This window comes from Ixodes scapularis, unplaced genomic scaffold (genome assembly GCF_016920785.2).
Source record: "Ixodes scapularis isolate PalLabHiFi unplaced genomic scaffold, ASM1692078v2 PGA_scaffold12__126_contigs__length_90152505, whole genome shotgun sequence".
NCBI lineage: Eukaryota > Metazoa > Arthropoda > Arachnida > Ixodida > Ixodidae > Ixodes > Ixodes scapularis.
In genome coordinates, this window is record NW_024609838.1 from 31,847,642 (window position 1) to 31,865,249 (window position 17,608).

The 17,608-nt window shown below is 47.9% G+C and overlaps 1 pseudogene; it reads right to left on the bottom strand.

The window, feature by feature from the left end:
• Positions 1-4,689: 4,689 nt before the first annotated feature.
• Positions 4,690-5,312, bottom strand: LOC120846935 (annotated as a pseudogene).
• Positions 5,313-17,608: the final 12,296 nt, after the last annotated feature.

Consider the following 17,608-nt stretch of genomic DNA (forward strand, 5'->3'; position numbering starts at 1 on the left):
AATCGTGATGGCAGTGTTGTGGGTTGTGAACAGAAGACTGGAATTATCGCCGATGTGACCGTGTGTTCGCGTATCAGTGGTGTAACAACAAGATGAGATGACGTAAACTGTCGGGCATTGATGCCGCTGGTCGGGCCGTTATCGGAGGGGCCGGGGTGTCGCAGGATGACATTCCGCTTTACAATAAAGAGTTTAAAACCACTTGAGGGATTAGGTGCAGTCGATCGACGTGTGGATAGTCATGTTGGAACGCTGGTCTGAACGGTAAGCTCCTATCGTACAGTGGCCAATGTGACTGTCGGTCCCCGAGAGCGATTGCGCTCTGGGGAAAAGACAACACTACGAAAGTATGACGGAAAGTACGTATATTTATAATGGAAGTTTAGCATAAAAAAAAAGACAGGCAAAATCGAAAAAAAAAAACGCTATCCTTTATTTTACTGTTTAAATATATTACGGTTCCTGTAGAAACTGCCCTCTAAGTGGCGCGCTGGGATGAGCGCTAGAAGTTTTCGAGCTCGCAACGGCGCAGCTCCGTACACTTAACAGTTGTCGGAAGTCGCGGCTTTGACTGCATTCAAGTTGATCGAAAAGCGATTTCTGTGCCCGTGAAGCATCACTTCCAGCTGAGTGGATATCCGCTCTACAGAGATTAATTCAAGACGGCAATTGCAGCTTTGCGCGAACAGCACAAATAGAAAAACGAACACTACAATATGAATACTGTCTACGAAGGGCCATGCGGGAAAACAAACTCATGGCTTGGAACCACATTGGAGCGGCTCGATTTATTGGCTTTCAAATAATTATGGCATGATTGAGCGTCTTCTTTTTAATAAGAGATTCATCCCCTGAGCCATTAGAAATAGCCTCAGATGTATGACATTGCTGGAAAAAAATGAACATGTTCGGAATATGTTTTTTTGCTTAGGGAGTCACCGAAAAATTCCGCACGTTCAAAACGACCACTATAAAAGACGGAAACGCAGGGCTCGCTAGTAGTGATCGGGGTAGTGTGCTGTTCTATTGATGTTTGTATGTGCGATGTCTGTGTATGCGTTCAATATATGTTGACCTGATGTTGGTAGTGTGCGCAACGTGTCTACATGTGTTAGAGATTCCGAAGAAAAGGAAACGCAATTGTGGCGTAAGAAAATAAAAATATTTTTTTGTAAAACATGAATTGGGCGGTACCTAGCGCCACCTAGCCTAGCTACGTGCGATTACTCTGCTTGACCCTGCCATCTGGTAGCAAGCGATTTAACATCCTTTTACGCTACGCGGCTGCGCCATAATTTCGTGTTACCGTGCTGAGATAAGCCAAGAGGTTGCTTCGGATTTGCTTTTTTTTGAGAGCGGCTTTTGGTTTTGCGGGCGAATGATTTTCACTCCTCCGTGATGTGCGGTTCACGCTACGGTTGACGAAGGAATTGTGGCTCGAGGAATAGCAAAGGTAGGACAAAGTGCGCGAACTGAGTGCCGGTTGTCTCCGTTGAACATCGCAGTGCTGACGATGAGAAGACTGAGTGACTGCATGCTTTCGAAACGTAAGTTTCTTTACCTGCAGGGGTAAAGAAACTTCGGAAATAAATACAGTTCGCGGAAAGCTCGTGTTACGTTTTTATTTCCTGCTCCTCTCGCTTCGTGCAATAGACTTAGTGTTCTCGTTAAGCCTTACCGAGCTCGATTTGCTCGATTCGTGGCCGCCATAATGAGATGCAGTCGACGGAGGAACTTTTCCTCCCCTGCTTAAGGGACGAAAGTTTCTCCCTTTCTGAAGGAACATATGTGTCAAGAGCGTTCCTCCCTTTAGGGAGGACTATACTGACCCTTTTTTCTAAGAGTGTGGCCAATGTGACCGTCGGTTCCCGAGAGCGATTGCGCTCTGGGGAAAAGACTGAACAGTACGTAAGTATGACGGAAAGTACGTATATTTAACATGGAAGTTTAGCATGAAAAGAAAACAGGTAAAATCTACAAAAAAACGCTATCCTTTATTTTACTGTTTAAATATATTACGGTTCCTGTAGAAACTGCCCTCCAAGTGGCGCGCTGGGATGAGCGCTAGAAGTTTTCGAGCTCGCAACGGCGTAGCTCCGTACACTTAACAGTTGCCGCAAGTCGCGGCTTTGACTGCATTCAAGTTGATCGAAAAGCGATTTCTCTGCTCGTGAAGCATCACTTCCAGCTGAGTGAATATCCGCTCTACAAAGATTAATTCAAGACGGCAATTGCAGCCGTGCGCGAACAGCACAAATAGAAAAACAAACACTGCCATATAAATACTGGCTACGAAGGGCCGTGCGGGAAAACAACTCATGGCTTGGAACCACATTGGAGCGGCTCGATTTATTGGCTTTCAAGTAATCACGGCATGATCGAGCGTTCTCTTTTTAATAAAAGATTCATCCCCTGAGCCATTAAAAATAGTCTCAGATGTATGACATTGCTGGAAAAAAATGAACCTGTTCGGTATATTTTTTATTGCTTAGGGAGTCACCGAAAAATTCCGTACGTTCAAAACGACCAGTATAAAAGACGGAAACGCAGAGCACGGGAGTAGTGATCGGGGTAGTGTGCTGTTGTATTGATGTTTGTGTGTGCGATGCCTGTGTATGTGCTCCATATATGTTCACCTGATGCTTGTAGTGTGCGTAACGTGTCTACATGTGTTAGAGATTCCCGAAGAAAAAGGAAACGCAATTGTGGAGCAAGAAAATAAAAATATTTTTTTTTGTAAAAACATGAATTGGGCGGTACCTAGCGCCATCTAGCCTAGCTACTTGCGATTACTCTGCTTGACCTTGCCATCTGGTGGCAAGCGATGTAGCATCCCTTTATGCTACGCGGCTACGCCAAAATTTCGTGTTACCGTGCTGAGGTAAGCCAAGAGGTTGCTTCGGATTTGCTTTTTTTTTTTTTTTTGAGAGCGGCTTTTGATTTTGCGGGCGAATGGTTTTCACTCCTCCGTGATGTGCGGTTGACGCAACAGTTGACGAAGGAATTGTGGCTCGAGGAATATCAAAGGTAAGACATAAAGTGCGCGAACTGGGTGCCGGTTGTATCCGTTGAACATCGCAGTGCTGATGATGAGAAGACTGAGTGACTGCACGCTTTCGAAACATAAGTTTCTTTACCTGCAGGGGGAAGCCGGCTTCGGAAATAAATACAGTTCGCGGAAAGCTCGTGTTACGTTTTTATTTGCTGCTCCTGTCGCTCCGTACAATAGACCTAGTGTTCTCGCTAAGCCTTATTGAGCTCGATTTGCTCAATTCGTGGCCGCCATATTGAGATGCAGTCGACGGAGGAACTTTTGCTCCCCTGCTTTAGGGACGAAAGTTTCTCCCTTTCTGAAGGAACATATGTGTCAAGAGCGTTCCGCCATTTAGGGGGGACTATCCATACACTTTTTTCTGAGAGTGTGCTCCTCCGCCGGCTAGTCCTATCAAGCGCAGTGAGCACGCCATGACGTTGCGCTTTTTTCGCTGTTTGATTGGCCCTTTGGCTCATAACATCGGCCGCGCTCGGACCGAAGCTGAAACGAAGTAAAGAACGCCAAGTTCTAAGCCTTATATTTCCAGTGATAATGCAATTTACTTCTTACAACTGATATCAGCTCAAAAGATTACAGTACCAGTGAGGGTAACGACTTGCTTGATGAATCTTTTTTTTTTAGGAACAAGGTGTTTAGAGACACACGACATGTTTTGTAAACACTTCTACCGTGCAATTTACATCATTCACGTCGTATATGGGTGCCAAGTTTACGTTATCTAAATATTAAAGTACGCCAAAGTACTCGACTCTTAAAAAATAGAACGAGTAACAGTTTTTTTGTTATTTTAGGCTTCACTTTCCCTAAAAAAAAAAAGATTAAAGGAGACAAGGAACGAAACGCGCCAAACATCGGGAAATCTTCCTCCGTGAGAACAAATGAATACCAGAGCTCGTAGCCTGCTCGGCCTCCGCGGATTGTCACGGCTTAGTGTATGATGGCATAAAAAATCTTCATAAAACAAAGCAAACATTCCAGTTGCATGTTATTTTTAATCTGTCCGCCACGGACTCGCTGCAAATAGCTTTCATCTGTTTGTTTTTGTTCCCAAATATAGTACACCGCTTTCTTAAAAGCGCGATAAATTCTATTCGCCATAAAACACAAAAAAAACAGTAAAACACAGCGATTTAGCCGCTACCACCTTCCGGAATTGCGCCTATACGCAGGCTGCCACAGACCAATGACGAGAAAAGCGACAGCCCAGCGCAGTCGGGCAACGCAGACGTAACTTGCAAAACCAGGGACGCGCGCTGTAAATCGCTTCGTTCGAGACTGTACCGCTGGAAAGGCGCCGATTAACTGAAGGAGATAAACAGACGAGAGTGCGTGATGACGTGAAAACTCCCAGCTCTGGTAAGAATCATTAGTGGATAGGCCCAAAGGTATGCGGGGAGCAAGTTGTGTGCTTCATGCGCAGCGGTTGCGGTAACGTCGATTCAATTCAATTCAATTTTATTTTATTGACCAAAAAACGTTTAGAAAGTATTGGAAAAAAGCATTTGAACCAATAGCCGCTAGGCCTAGTTCTGGCTCATTAACAAAATATCATAAGAACACAGAGCCACCGGCTTATATCATTAGAAAGCAACAAAAATACTCCTTATCTTGTTTCTACACTACTAGCAGCTAGTCTAGCTTGCTAACACCAAAGAAAAGATGATGAGGATGAAAGTTGACCTATAGGTAGACAAGTTGAGATAGTGCTTCAGTGATTTGTTAAAAGTATGCAAATTTCGAAGGTTGTTCGATAGGGCGTTTCAGACTTGTCCCACCATTGAGTTAGCCCTTCCCCGTGAACGTTGTGGCATTGTTCAAGGTTAAAGTGTGCAGGCAGATTTGCTCGAGTTTGAAGGAAAGTTTTAAGTATAGTTATAGGAAATGAGTTGTTTGTGGTCACTGTTTTGTGAAACAGGGTGGCAATTTCATACTTTACAAGTTTATGAAGTGTGAGAATGCTGAGGTGATAAAATAACATGCTCAATGCCTGTGCATAGTGCGAGTAGATTATAAGTCCAGTGGCTCTTTTTTCTAAACCAATAATGGGCGTGAGATACCTGTTATAGGTTGCACCCCGTGGTTTTGTACAGTATGTTAAATGGCTATGGAATATCGGAAAGTTAATCAATTTTAAGGTGGAAGGCTCGAAGCACTGTCGAGCCTTCAGCAGACTGTAGCAAGCATATGGCTGCTTTTGAGAAATATAGGCGATGTGATGTTCCCGATGTAAGTGCGAGTCGAACATTTCTCCCAGAAATTTAAATGTTTATACTTGTTGTATATTAGAGTTGGCAATACAAATTTTGCAAGTGGAATAGTTTATTTGTTTTTTGTTTGAGTGGAATATAACACACTTCGTTTTTTTCTTTATATTCAGCGTCAATTTGCTATATTTGCAGCAATCCTTGACAAGAGTAGGTTCTTCATTGATTACACTAATGTTATCCAACGAATTACTTCTGTATAGTAAATGGCTGTATCATTTGCGTACATTATCATTTGGGAATGAATAAGTAAATGTGAGAGATCAGACATATAATGAAAATAGGACAGGACTCAACACTGATCCCTGCAGAAATCCTGTTGTGATTGGCCTAATATTTGATTGACAATTTGACATGGAAGCATATTGGAAGCGAGATGGAAACTAGCTCTTGAGAAAGCTTAATGATGAGCCCTAAACCCGTATCTCTCCAATTTGTTAAGTAGAATGGAATGACCGACCATGTCAAAATCTTTTTTAATATCGAGGAAAACGCAGAGAGTAATTTTGTTGTCGTTAAGCGAGTCGTTTATTACTTGACTAGGTGATAGAACAGCACTTGACGTAGATTTATTAGGTCGGGAACCGTGTTCGAGCGGGGTTATAATTTGAAATTTGTCTATGAAGGCATTTATGCGTTTTACAAGAAGTTTTTCAAATAGTGTGTTTATACCATTTAGAACTGATAGTGGCCTGCAATTTTCAGGTTTGTTAGCATTATCATCTCCACCCTTAAAGGGCAACTCCGGCTAAAACTCAAAAGGAAATAAATTACTGGTATTGCTGTAGCCACTCAAAATACGACCCCAGCCAAAATATTACGTCCGGGGGACGCCGCATTCTCAACTAATGCCGATAATAAAAATGCGACCCGCCGCGAGCCGCTGCACCTTAGCGGGCGGCCAGCGGGTTGCCGATCGCTAAAGCAACATTGGGCCGTGACGTCAGTATCGTTCTCTTTTTTTCCTCCGGTGCAGGAGTTGCGCGGAGTGCGCTTCTTTGAGCCGCTACCACCGCTACTTCGGCTTGTGATTGGCGTGTTTAGCCGTTGCTTTCATCAGTAGCCCGTCTAGCTTTGGTATAGCCTTTTGTTTATTTGCTTGTGAGGATTCCAAGACTCGTCTTAGCGAACAACTCGGGGCGCCCAAGACTGCCCAGCTGTTCCTCGAAAGATGTCGAGTACAACCTGTAGCGCTGTGGGCTGCTCAAACAACCCGCTGCGCAACCGGAGGTGCTTTTTCATGAGTTTCCAACGGACCGGAAATTGAAGAAGGTGTGGGTGAACGCTGTTCGACGAGTGGACTTTGGACTTCGGCTTTTACGCGCCCAAGGAAGAAAGAACGGAAAAATTCCTTCTAGTTTTTGTTGAAGTGGTACTCTAAGGTTTTCTCTTCACCTTCAAGGAAATGCCATCGAAAATAGTTTTTTAACGTTTTAAACAAAAAATGAAAGCCGTTTACAACTCCCTGTAACGCCGAATTAGAGCGCAGCTCTTGAGGAGGAGGAGGGAAGGGTACTGAGGGTCACGTGACCTCGGGGGGGGGTCATGTGATCTGGGGGTGTGGTCACGTGACTTCGGGGGGTCACGTGACCCCCAGAGGGAGTTTTCCGCCATATTTAGCGGAAAAATTCTTCTGCTAGATTTAGCGTGGAAAATTTTCTGCCAGATTTAGCGGGGAAAGTTTTCTGCTAGATTTAGCAGGGAAATTTTTCCTCTAGATTTAGCGGGGAAATTTTTCCGCTAGATCTAGCGGAGAAATTTTTCGCTGGATTTAGTGGGGAAATTTCCCCATAACGTACCGCGCGGTTACGCCGACGGCGACGCCGCTCAAGCCGGAAACGGGCGCCTAAGAGCTGCGCTCTAAAAAAGACATGTACAGCCAAGCACACATGTGTTCGGGTGCCGCGGCCCACGCCGGAGAGCCTCAAAGCTTCGTGTTTGGGACTGACCCTTAGCGCGAACACGAAAAGGCCCCTAGTACTGTACGTTACTGGCAGCGCAGCGTAGAGAAACACCGCTCCATCCACGGAGCCTCGGTGACAATTTAGGCCTAGCGACGAGTACGGAAGACCGCACGCACGGCGACAGCCGCCGAGTACGGCACCGAGCGAGTTCACTCGTTTTCCAGTCGCTAGCTTTCGGGTATACAAGCGACGAGTCTGGCATAGCGCACGCACGGCGGCGGCCGCCGAGCACGGCACCGAACGAGTTCACGGGTTTTCCAGTCGCTAGCTTTTGAGTTTACGCACTAACTCTTGCTACATATGCTGGATAACTACCACGTTACAGAATTAAAAGAAAATCAGATTACCTCTTATCTTTAGACGGCTAGCGCAACAGAGGTGGATGCCGTTCGGCCTGCGTATTCGTTGAGCGAGAACGATCCTGACGTCACGTTCACATAGCGGCTGATTTCCGGTGTTGCCGCGGCCTCGAGCGGCTAGTTTCGGTTTTGTTGGCCGCGCCCCAAACAAAACTTTGAGGCGTCGATATCTTTGAAATATTACGCACAATAACGAGAAAAAAAATTACAGCTTGGAATTCAGGGACGCTGACTGCACTAAAAACAGTCATAATGCTAAAATCGAAAGGATGGACCGGAGTTGCCCTTTAAATATTGGGCACACTTTAGCCATTTCAAAGAGTCCGGATATATTCCGCTTATTAAATAATGAATAAACTTATATTGTAGTGGAATACACAAAATATCAATATTAAATGTTAGCGCTTTTAATTGTAATTCCATCACATCCAGGTGATCTATTCATGGACATATTTATGATGATGGATGTGATTTCTGTAAGTTACTTCCTCAAATACACAGGTATTCGGGATATAGACGGGCTGTAGAATCGTTGGCGTGTTGTTGGAAATAATGTCATTAGCAAGCTCCGGTTCAATGTTGGTAAAGAAGCGATTAAAATCTTCGACGGTGCTTTGATAAATCTTGTGTGGGGTGGTTTGTGTCTTCGATCCCAGTTTTATGACGCTGTTGATGACATTTCGCATGTCTTCGAATCGTGCAGTTACTAGCGATAAGGTTAGCGTAGTATTCCTTTTTACGTTTTCTTATCAGTGACACGGACAAGTTACGATAATGTCTGTATTGTTTGAGATAAAAGGTGATGTGTTTGTGCTGTTTCAGCTTTTGCTGTAAAATGTTTTTTCCTTTGAGTGCACTAAGAATGCACTGGGTCATCCACGGGCAGATCGGATCTAGGTAACGTCGCTGTTTCAACTCTTCTGGGGAATCTTTAATTGCATCCCTAATCACATGTGCAAACTTACTGAATTTAGCATTTACATCTGAATTAAATAATGTAGTAATATCAAATCCCATTAACGTGTGGCGCAAGCGTTCGTAATTTATGTTTCATGCTCGCTGACGATGTTGTTTACGTCAGCGCAACGCCAAGCTTTGAATGACTTTGATTGAAGGGATAGTGGGTAGACCTCAATGCTAGATCCTTTTGATGTCTACACACTATTTTTTTTAACAGCCAATAAGATGTCTGCGTTCTGGCAACTTCGGAACCTTTGTGCGAGCATCAGAATAAAAGTTGCGCCCCGCATAGTAGCCATTGTCTCCACTGCACTCTCCGGACGCGTTCGAATGCGTGAGCCAAACGCCGGAAGCCAGCGTTAGGCGTTCTAAAGGCTGGTTCACACCCGCGATCGACTACGACGGACTCCGACGCATCAGGCTCTTAAGCCGCTTACGACCGCCATCGCTGCTGCTGCGCTGCCCGCCGTAAACAGTCCCAAGAGGCTTAAAAACAGGTTACGTCGGAGGTGGTCGCATGCGTCTAAACTAACCCTAAAGAGTTCTACGAGTGCAAAAGAGACAAGGGCTGCCCTTGTTTCGACTGGGCTCGTCGCGAACGCGTTCGAACGCGAAAGCCAAACGCCGGACGGCGGCGTTCCGCGTTATAGCGCGTCCGACAAGTGCGGTGGGGACAAAGCCAGCCAGCTTTAGGTCCTTTCACAAATCATTCCAACAACAGCTCGGAGTTCTGACGCCCCCGCGCGTCTCGTCTCCACCTCGGCGCATAGTTTTCTTTTATATTCGTGTTAAGCCAGTACAACCGTTCACTAAAGTTCACACACATACACGCACGCACGCACGCACACACCTGTCTGGTTCCCGATTGCAAAACTTCGCTAAAACTTTGGGGCCAACTTCGTCGAGTCTTTCATTCATCGATGGCATTCCCACGGAAACGCCGCCGCGGGCCTGCATATAGGGCAGCAGTCATTGATTGCCAATAACTCAATCCTGTAAGTGATCTCCCCTCTCTCCTCCTTTCTCTCTCTCTTTCTTGGCCCAACCAAGAGCATCGAGCAATCGCTCAGGGCCCTTCGCCGACAACGCGACGAGCGAGAAGGACCGACGCGCGTGGTGGCTTTCCCCGACGGTCGATGGTTGGGCGCTCTTGCAGGGCAGCAGCTCTCTCCGAGATGAGTGTCGCATTCTTGGACCGAGCAATCGAAGTCGCTCCCCCGAGAAAAGAAAATCGTCCGCCATGACGACGCTATGAGCAGAATCGTCCACTATACGACTTGCAGCTGCCGCGTATAGTGCAAAGGAGTGCGTTTACTTACTACTAAGTTCTTGGTCTCATGCGACGAGACAACACACAGGCACGCTGACGCACGTAGGAGGTGGCCTTGTAGCTTCAATTTACTTATAAAGCAGAGGAGACGACATACCGGCTCAAGCCAACCAAAGGAGAAAAACCAAAGTACAGCCGGAAGTAGAGGTCCCGGTCGGGGGGACCTCTACTTCCGGCTTCACCTGTTTCGGCCCCCCAAGGCTGACCGAAACAGCTCTTGGCACAAAATCAGGTGTCCCATTCGTCCAATAGACAATTTTATCGTGGGTAACGCCATTTTGAGGGCGAGAGAGAAAGGGGAAAGGAGTACCGGACGCTTTCCCTCGTGCTGGTTCGTTAGAAAGAGTGAAAGTCCCGGATGAGAGGCTTCGCCTGTGTTGCGTGTATGCCTTGGCCGAAATTCGTTCGCACTTTCTTCTCTGTCTTAAACTCCCAAACGTAATTAGGGCCAAGGGCTTCGATGGCGACAGTACCCCGGTCATCGGGACACCATTGCTTGGTTGAAGGGTGCACGAATAACGACGGAAAGCGTCGAATACTGTCCGAGGGCCTATGTAGCTTGCACGGAATCCGGCAAGGCGACGAGTGCGGCTGGAATGTCTTTAAGCTCCATCACCTTCCACATGACCCCGATTTCTGGTGGCAGTGGCTTGAGTCCCAAACCCGAAAAAACTTCAACCCAACGACATCCTATCGATTGTGCTCGGCACATTTTGTGAGTAGAGTGCTCACCGTACTTAAAGCTGCACCGTTGATGAATATGGGGTACGTCGCCAGGTGCGTACAAGTTTTGTCGTGATAATTGCTGTTTCAGCTTGTAACTTTTTGTAACTGAATTCATCTCAATATTGATATTTTGAAATGTTGACAATAGCTCGATTTTATCAACCACAACACTTGGTTGAAGGCTTGATTCCGCCACCGGGTGTGGCTGAGAATTGTCGAAAAGTTAGTTCTATCGGTTTTCCTAAATCGCGATGTCCTGCGCGATACCAGAGAGCCGTGAACCTATGTTGACCGTCACAACGCGACTAGATTATGATTTTTAAAATTAGTACATAACGTATCCGGAAATAAACCTTCAATCTCTATAGCTGAAAGTTGAAATATGCTCATGCATTCATTTCAAATCATTGAATCATTGATCGACTCGCTCCGGCAATGGGCCAATCTCAACTTTGCTGATTTCAGTTCTCGACAAAAGAGACACTCGTCGGCACGGGATCCACAAATAAACGTTAATAAACACCGATGCATGAGCATGTTTCAACGTTTATAAACATCGATGCATGAGCATGTTTCAACTTTCAGCAACAGAAACTGAAGGGTTTTTTTCAGCTACATTATGTACTCATTTAAAAAAAAAAATTAGAAGAATCTAGTCGCTTTGCGACGGTAAACATAGGTTCACGGCTCTCTGGTATCGCGCAGGAGATCACGATTCAGGCAAAGAGATAGAACTAACTTTTCGAGAATTTCCAGCGACACCCGGCGCTGGAAATGCGCCTTCCACCAAGAGTTAGTAGTTGATAAACTTGAGTCAGTGTCACCACTTCAAAATATCGAGATTAAAATAAATTCAGTTACAACAGGTGACAAGCTGAAGCAATTATCACGAAAAAACTCGCACGTACCTTGTGAGCGTACCCCATATTCATTAACGGTACAGCGTTAAGTGCGGTGCGCGCTTCATTCACAAAATGTTTCAAGCACAGTCGATAGGATGGCGTTGAGGAAAAGTTTTTTTCGGTTTACGGACGCAACTCATCAAAGCCGGATATCGGGATCGCGTGGAAAGCGACGGAGCTTAAAGATATTGCTGCCGCACCCGCCGGATTCTGCGCAAGGTCCTCGGACAGTATCCGACGCTTTCTGCCGTTCTTCGTGCACCCTATAACCGAGCAATGCCGTCCCGATGGCCGGGGAACTGTCACCATCCAAGCCCGTGGCTCAAATTAAGTTTGGGAGTTTAAAACAGAAGAAAGCGCGAACGAAGTTCGGTCCATGCAGACACCCAACACCGGCGAAACCTCTCCATCCGGGGCTTTCTTTCTTTCTAACGGACCAGCAAGGGGGAACGCGCCGAATACTGTAAAACACTTAATGTTCGCGAGCCCTCAATTTTCGCGAATTTCACGGATTGAAGATTTCGCGAAATTTAAGGGCGCGCGAAAATTTCGGTTCTTAAGATTTTCAGTGCAGGCGTCTGGAATTCGCGAAATTTAGTGGTCGCGACTATGTCATCTGTGGCCGATTCGCGAAAAATAGGGTCCGCGAAAATAAATGGTTTTACAGTAGCCCTTTTTCCTTTTCTCTTTCGCCTTGTTTTAGTAGGCTTTGTTCGTTTTCGGTCATTGTTGGGAGCGTGTCCCTCCAAACCGGATGTCTCGCCCGGCTTCACCCCTGAGGCCCTAAACTCGTCGAACACAAAGTTGGAGCCCAGAGTTCGCGCTGCGCTCTGATTGGACGCCGGCGAAAAAAGCGCCAAGTCATCGTCGGGATAGTCCAATCAGTGCGCTCCATGAACTTTGGCCCCAACTTTGTGTTTGACGAGTTTAGGGCCCCAGGTGGCGAGCCCTGTCGCCCCTAGAAGCTTCCTACCTCCATGATTTCACTATGCAGCAAAAGCTCTTGGGGTATTTGCGAGGTCAAATGCCCGTACAATTTATAAGACGTTGTTGTTTATAACAATGCCAAACGTTTTTTTTCTCAAGCCAGAAAAATAGGGAATGGTGGCCAACCAAAAATAGTAGATATACGAAAATGCCAAGTTTTCCACCATTACCCTATAGATGGCGCCAATGTGTTCTCTCGACGTAAAGCATCCCAAGAGATTTCAAGGCACACGATCGTAAACAGTCGCAATAGTGTGAGCCAGCCGTATACACATTTTTTGTTTAGCCTTTCACCCAGCCACGTTATCCCCCTATCCGGTATGCGTTCCGAACAAAAAGTAAGAGATTACAACCCCGAACAAGTAAAAAAGTATAGAAAGGTCATAACAAGAACAACTGACGGTTGCAATTAAAGTATTAACACGTTCTACTTTCGAGGTGAGAAGAAAGCGATGTTTTCACGCATACCGGAAGTTCCAGAATTAAATATGGCGGCGCCCACGTAGAAGAGGTGTATACACTAACGAGCGGCTCTGCCGTCACGCGGCTACGGTGGCGCTGCTGTCGACGCAGCGCATGCGCAGACATCTTACTTCGCTCGAATTTGGTTTCTGCGCGTACGTTCAGTGCCTTCACCTGGCGTGGGAAGACACGCACTTGTCTGTAAACAGTTGGTTTATACACCAACTCATGTTTACAAACAAACCGGAGCGCCCGTAGCGGACGCCACCGGCGCCGCGCATGCGCGATGGGGTGCGGGCAAGAAGCTCTCCGTCGCCTCAAACTATTGCAATGCGATGTTGTCAGCGTCGATGTGAGTCCCCCTGCCCTTTTTCGCGTTCTAATTGTTGATTCTGCGTCTTGCTGGAGACATACCTCGGCAAACCTCACTCATGAGGGCCCTCACTCACCCTCACTTACCCTCATCTTTACAGGTGAGGTGAGGGTGAGTGAGTTTCTGAACCAGGAAAATTCATGAGTGTGAGGCTGATTGAGGGCCGTGAGGGCTGTGATGGCGGTGAGGGCCGTGAGGGCGGTGAGGGCGGTGAGGGCCGTGAGGGCGGTGAGGGCGGTGAGGGCCGTGGGGGCGATGAGGGCCATGAGGGTGGTGAGTGGCGTGAGGGCCATGAGTGCGTGAGTGGTGTGAGGACGGTGAGTGCGTGAGGGGTGTGAGGGCCATGAGTGCGTGAGGGCAGTGAGTGGCATGAGAGGCGTGAGGGCCGTGAGGGCCGTGAGGGTGGTGAGTGCATGAGATGTGTGAGGGCCATGAGTGCGTGAGGGCGGTGAGCGCGTGAGGCCCCCTTCAGATCGAGCATCTTTCTCAGCAATTTTGGTGTTAATGGCGGGTTGTTCTCTAGCTTTCCCTAGATCGACACGAATTGCTAAGATCGGGTTCAGCTCGAAATAAGCAAGCAACTCGGAGCAATTCGAATACGTTTGAAGCGGCTGCATCCGATCAGCGACGCAAAATTTTCACGTGATACCTCGTGCCGGTGTTGATGAAACCGAAAGACTTGGTTCTGGTTTGAAATCGATCGTTTTTTGAAATAAAGTGTTTCAGAAAGGTGCATTAGTATTCTTAACGAGATTTAAATGCATAAATACACGTTTATAACGCGTAATTGCGTCTATATAGTGCAAGAAAAATAAAATATATTATGATGACGATGGCAAATTGCAGCAATTGGTTGCTGCGTGTGATCGCGGGCCGCCCGTGTTGCTGGTGTTGCGACGTAAAGTTTCTGGGCGAAATTGCCCCATCTTAACCTGGCCTGAGTGGCGTAAGGGCCATCAGTGCGTGAGGGGGGTGAGGGCCGCAACGGCGGTGAGGGGCGTGAGGGCGGTGAGTGGCGTGAGGGCGGTGAGTGGCGTGAGGGCGCTGAGTGGCGTGAGGGCGGTGAGTGGCGTGAGGCGGCGAGTGGCGTGAGGGCGGTGAGTGGCGTGAGGGCGGTGAGTGGCGTGAGGGCCGTGAGGGCCGTGAGGGCCGTGAGGGCCGTGAGGGCCGTGAGGGCCTTGAGGGCCGTGAGGGCCGTGAGGGCGGTGAGTGGCGTGAGGGCTATGAGTGCGTGAGGGCCGGGAGGGCGGTGAGGGCCGTAAGGGAGGTGAGGGCCGTGAGGGCGGTGAGTGGCGTGAGGGCCATGAGTGAGTGAGAAGCGTGAGGGCCGTGAGGGCGGTGAGGGGCGTGAGGGGCGTGAGGGTCGTGAGGGGCGTGAGGGCCGTGAGGGCGGTGAGTGCGTGAGGGCGTGAGGTTTAGTGAGGGTGAGTGAAGGGCTGAAGGTGAGTGTGACTGTGAGGGTGAGGGTGAGTGAGGGGCTGAAGGTGAGTGTAGCTGTGAGGGTGAGGGTGAGTGAGGGGCTTAGGTGAGTGTGGCTGTGAGGGTGAGGGTGAGTGAGGGCGACCTAAAATGCCGACCTCTGCCTGGAGATGTCTGACTCCTTGAGCAGCGACAGCTAAATTACCGAGGCTCGTTACACCGCAAAATTTCGCGGGAATAATGTGATATGCAGCGATTCATTCCGCGTGGATGCCGCAGAGTGGACGCTAAAGCCCGATTAGCATAATAAGATTTCGCTCGCCAATTTCAGTCGTGACGTCACTCGGGCTACAAAAGCGTGAACCGTAGCTGAGATGGTCGACGTTGATACTGAAAATCGCAAGCAGAATCCGTCGGACCAAGTGAATCAGGCATAACAAGTCGGTGATGGCCACTGGTAACAATAATCAACATCTCCTTGCATCTACTGCTTACATCGAGCCTGCTTACCAATCTTAAGTCTTTTGAGGCCTGCACTTCCTTCTTATCGCAAGTAGCGGGCCAACATTTGGTCTACGAGCCGGTGTCGTCTAAAAGAGCAAACGACAAGCTGAAACGTTTGAAAGAGCAGACGACTGTTCGAACGATCAGGCGGCCGTTTGAACTTGGAGACGCACTAAACGTAGTCCGCAGGTGGTCCGTACAACTTGACGGTTTTCCGGCGTTCTTGTTGGAACAGAACAAATAAATCTGATGACCACAAGTATCTGTGAATTCAACCCAAAGTGCTTCCCGCCCAAGCAATCGTGGTCCCAGGGCGTCTAGTTTTCCCTTTTCACGGCACATATCCCATTCTCGGAAGAACCGAGCACATGAAAACTGACCTTCAAACCTTTCTCGACTTTTTTGGTACAGCTCCAGTCGTGGCCTTTTGACGAAAATGCAGGTTTTTGTCTGGTTCCTTTCAAAACAACGCACGAATACACGTCTCAAATGGGGACATCCGCCCACAGCCCCAGACCGGAAGTGCGCCCGACGCGCCACCACCGCGCCGTGACGTAACAGAGTTGAGTTCGTGTATATACCATTTCAACAGCCGCATTCTGCACGCTGTCAAATTTGCCTACTGTGCCCTATACTTCGTTTCAGATTAAGTCCAGGCGTAGCCGACGACACGAGGTAATCATGCCAATAAAGCAGAGTCAAAGGCGCAAGTAATTCGCTTTAAAGCGATAGCTTTACGAGCGACACTCTGCAGAGATTTTGAGGGCGTGGGCTGTCGTCACCGCTATGGGAAAAAAAAAAAGAACCTTTCCTCCCCTCTTGGCGCGAAGAGATGGAAGTCGAGACTTCCCGCCGGCCGTTCCACGCGAAGCGAGCGAAGAGGGCAGCCCTGGCGTCCCGCCAAGAATGAATGGCGCGACGAAGGGAGAATCTTCGTGTCGTCTGCTTGAAGCACTTGTTTCCAAGCATTCCTCGCGTTATGCGAAATCCTACTTTGGCAGTACACAGTTGCTAGGCGTAATTTTAGATGGTTTTAGAAACTTCCACTGCGCTTACCCACTTCACGGATCACGGAGCACTCGTGGAGGTTATCAGTGGCCTCCGCGACGTCAACCACGACTGCTATGAGTATTAACCACGTCGCACCTCTGTCCTCGGGTACGTGACGGCAGTATTCCACCCGCATTGCGCGACCGAGCTACGGTTATTGCTTGTAATTCTTCTCATATCGTATACAAAAAAAATACGTTTTTCTTTTGTTCGTTGCGGAGGTTGGGGGAAACAAAAGCACGTTCCGCATTTGGGGGGCAAAGAAACGCACGAGGTGCGAAAAGAGCGGACGAACTTGAGGCCGTATAGACCTTTATCGTTTACCTTCGTCTCTAATCACGTAGTTGATAAATCTGGTATGCGAAATATATATGAAAAAAAAACAGGCATTACAACCTGGAGCAAATAAAAGAACGTAGAATAGTCAAAACAAGAGTGATGAACAGACGCTATTAAAACCCGAGGTTCTCCCAGTGGCGTTGCGAGAGCAAAACAATGTGTCTTCTGTGTACCGGAAGTGCTGCTATTTAAGATGGCGTCGCCCGCGTAGAAGTGGCCTATAAATTCGTCAACACAGAGTTGTGACCGAAACTTACGGAGCACTTCGATTGCACTCTTCAGACGATGACACCGCGCTTTTGTCGCCAAAATCAGATCGGAACGGTCTGTAAACGTTTGGCGTCAACAATTTGTTTGACCATAGCCTCCTCTATACTCATAAAGCCTGGCAGTTCGACGACTTAACCATAAAGTGCCCGATCACAGATTGGGAGCGTGAGGATCTGGTACCACAGAGCATCAAAGACTCATTTCACGGGGAACCTGGACGTCAGCGCGCAGCTTTTGCAGCGGCGAGGACCCGAAACACACTTGTTCGCTCGGGAGATTTGTGTTTCGGCATCTTGCCGCAGCGGGTCGCCAGTCATGTGGCTCTCCTCTCATCCGTCGTCTGCCGCTCCACCTTTTCCATTTCGGCGGCCGCTTCTCGTGGCGATCTGCCAGGGTTTGTCAGGATATAAGGGGCTATGGTTTCACGGGTGTAGAGCCCGTGGACTGTGGAATGCGAACTAGGCATACAGAGTGGCTCTCTTCGGCGAAAGGTTAGACGCCGTGCATTGGTTCACAGACGATGGTGTCCTTTTTTTTTTTTTATTGACACAGACGACGGTGTCTCAGCAAGTTTCGCCTGGGTGATAAGCTTAGGAAAGGACTGCGCCAAGTTTCAATTAATTTTAGTGGTGTGTGCATCCGAG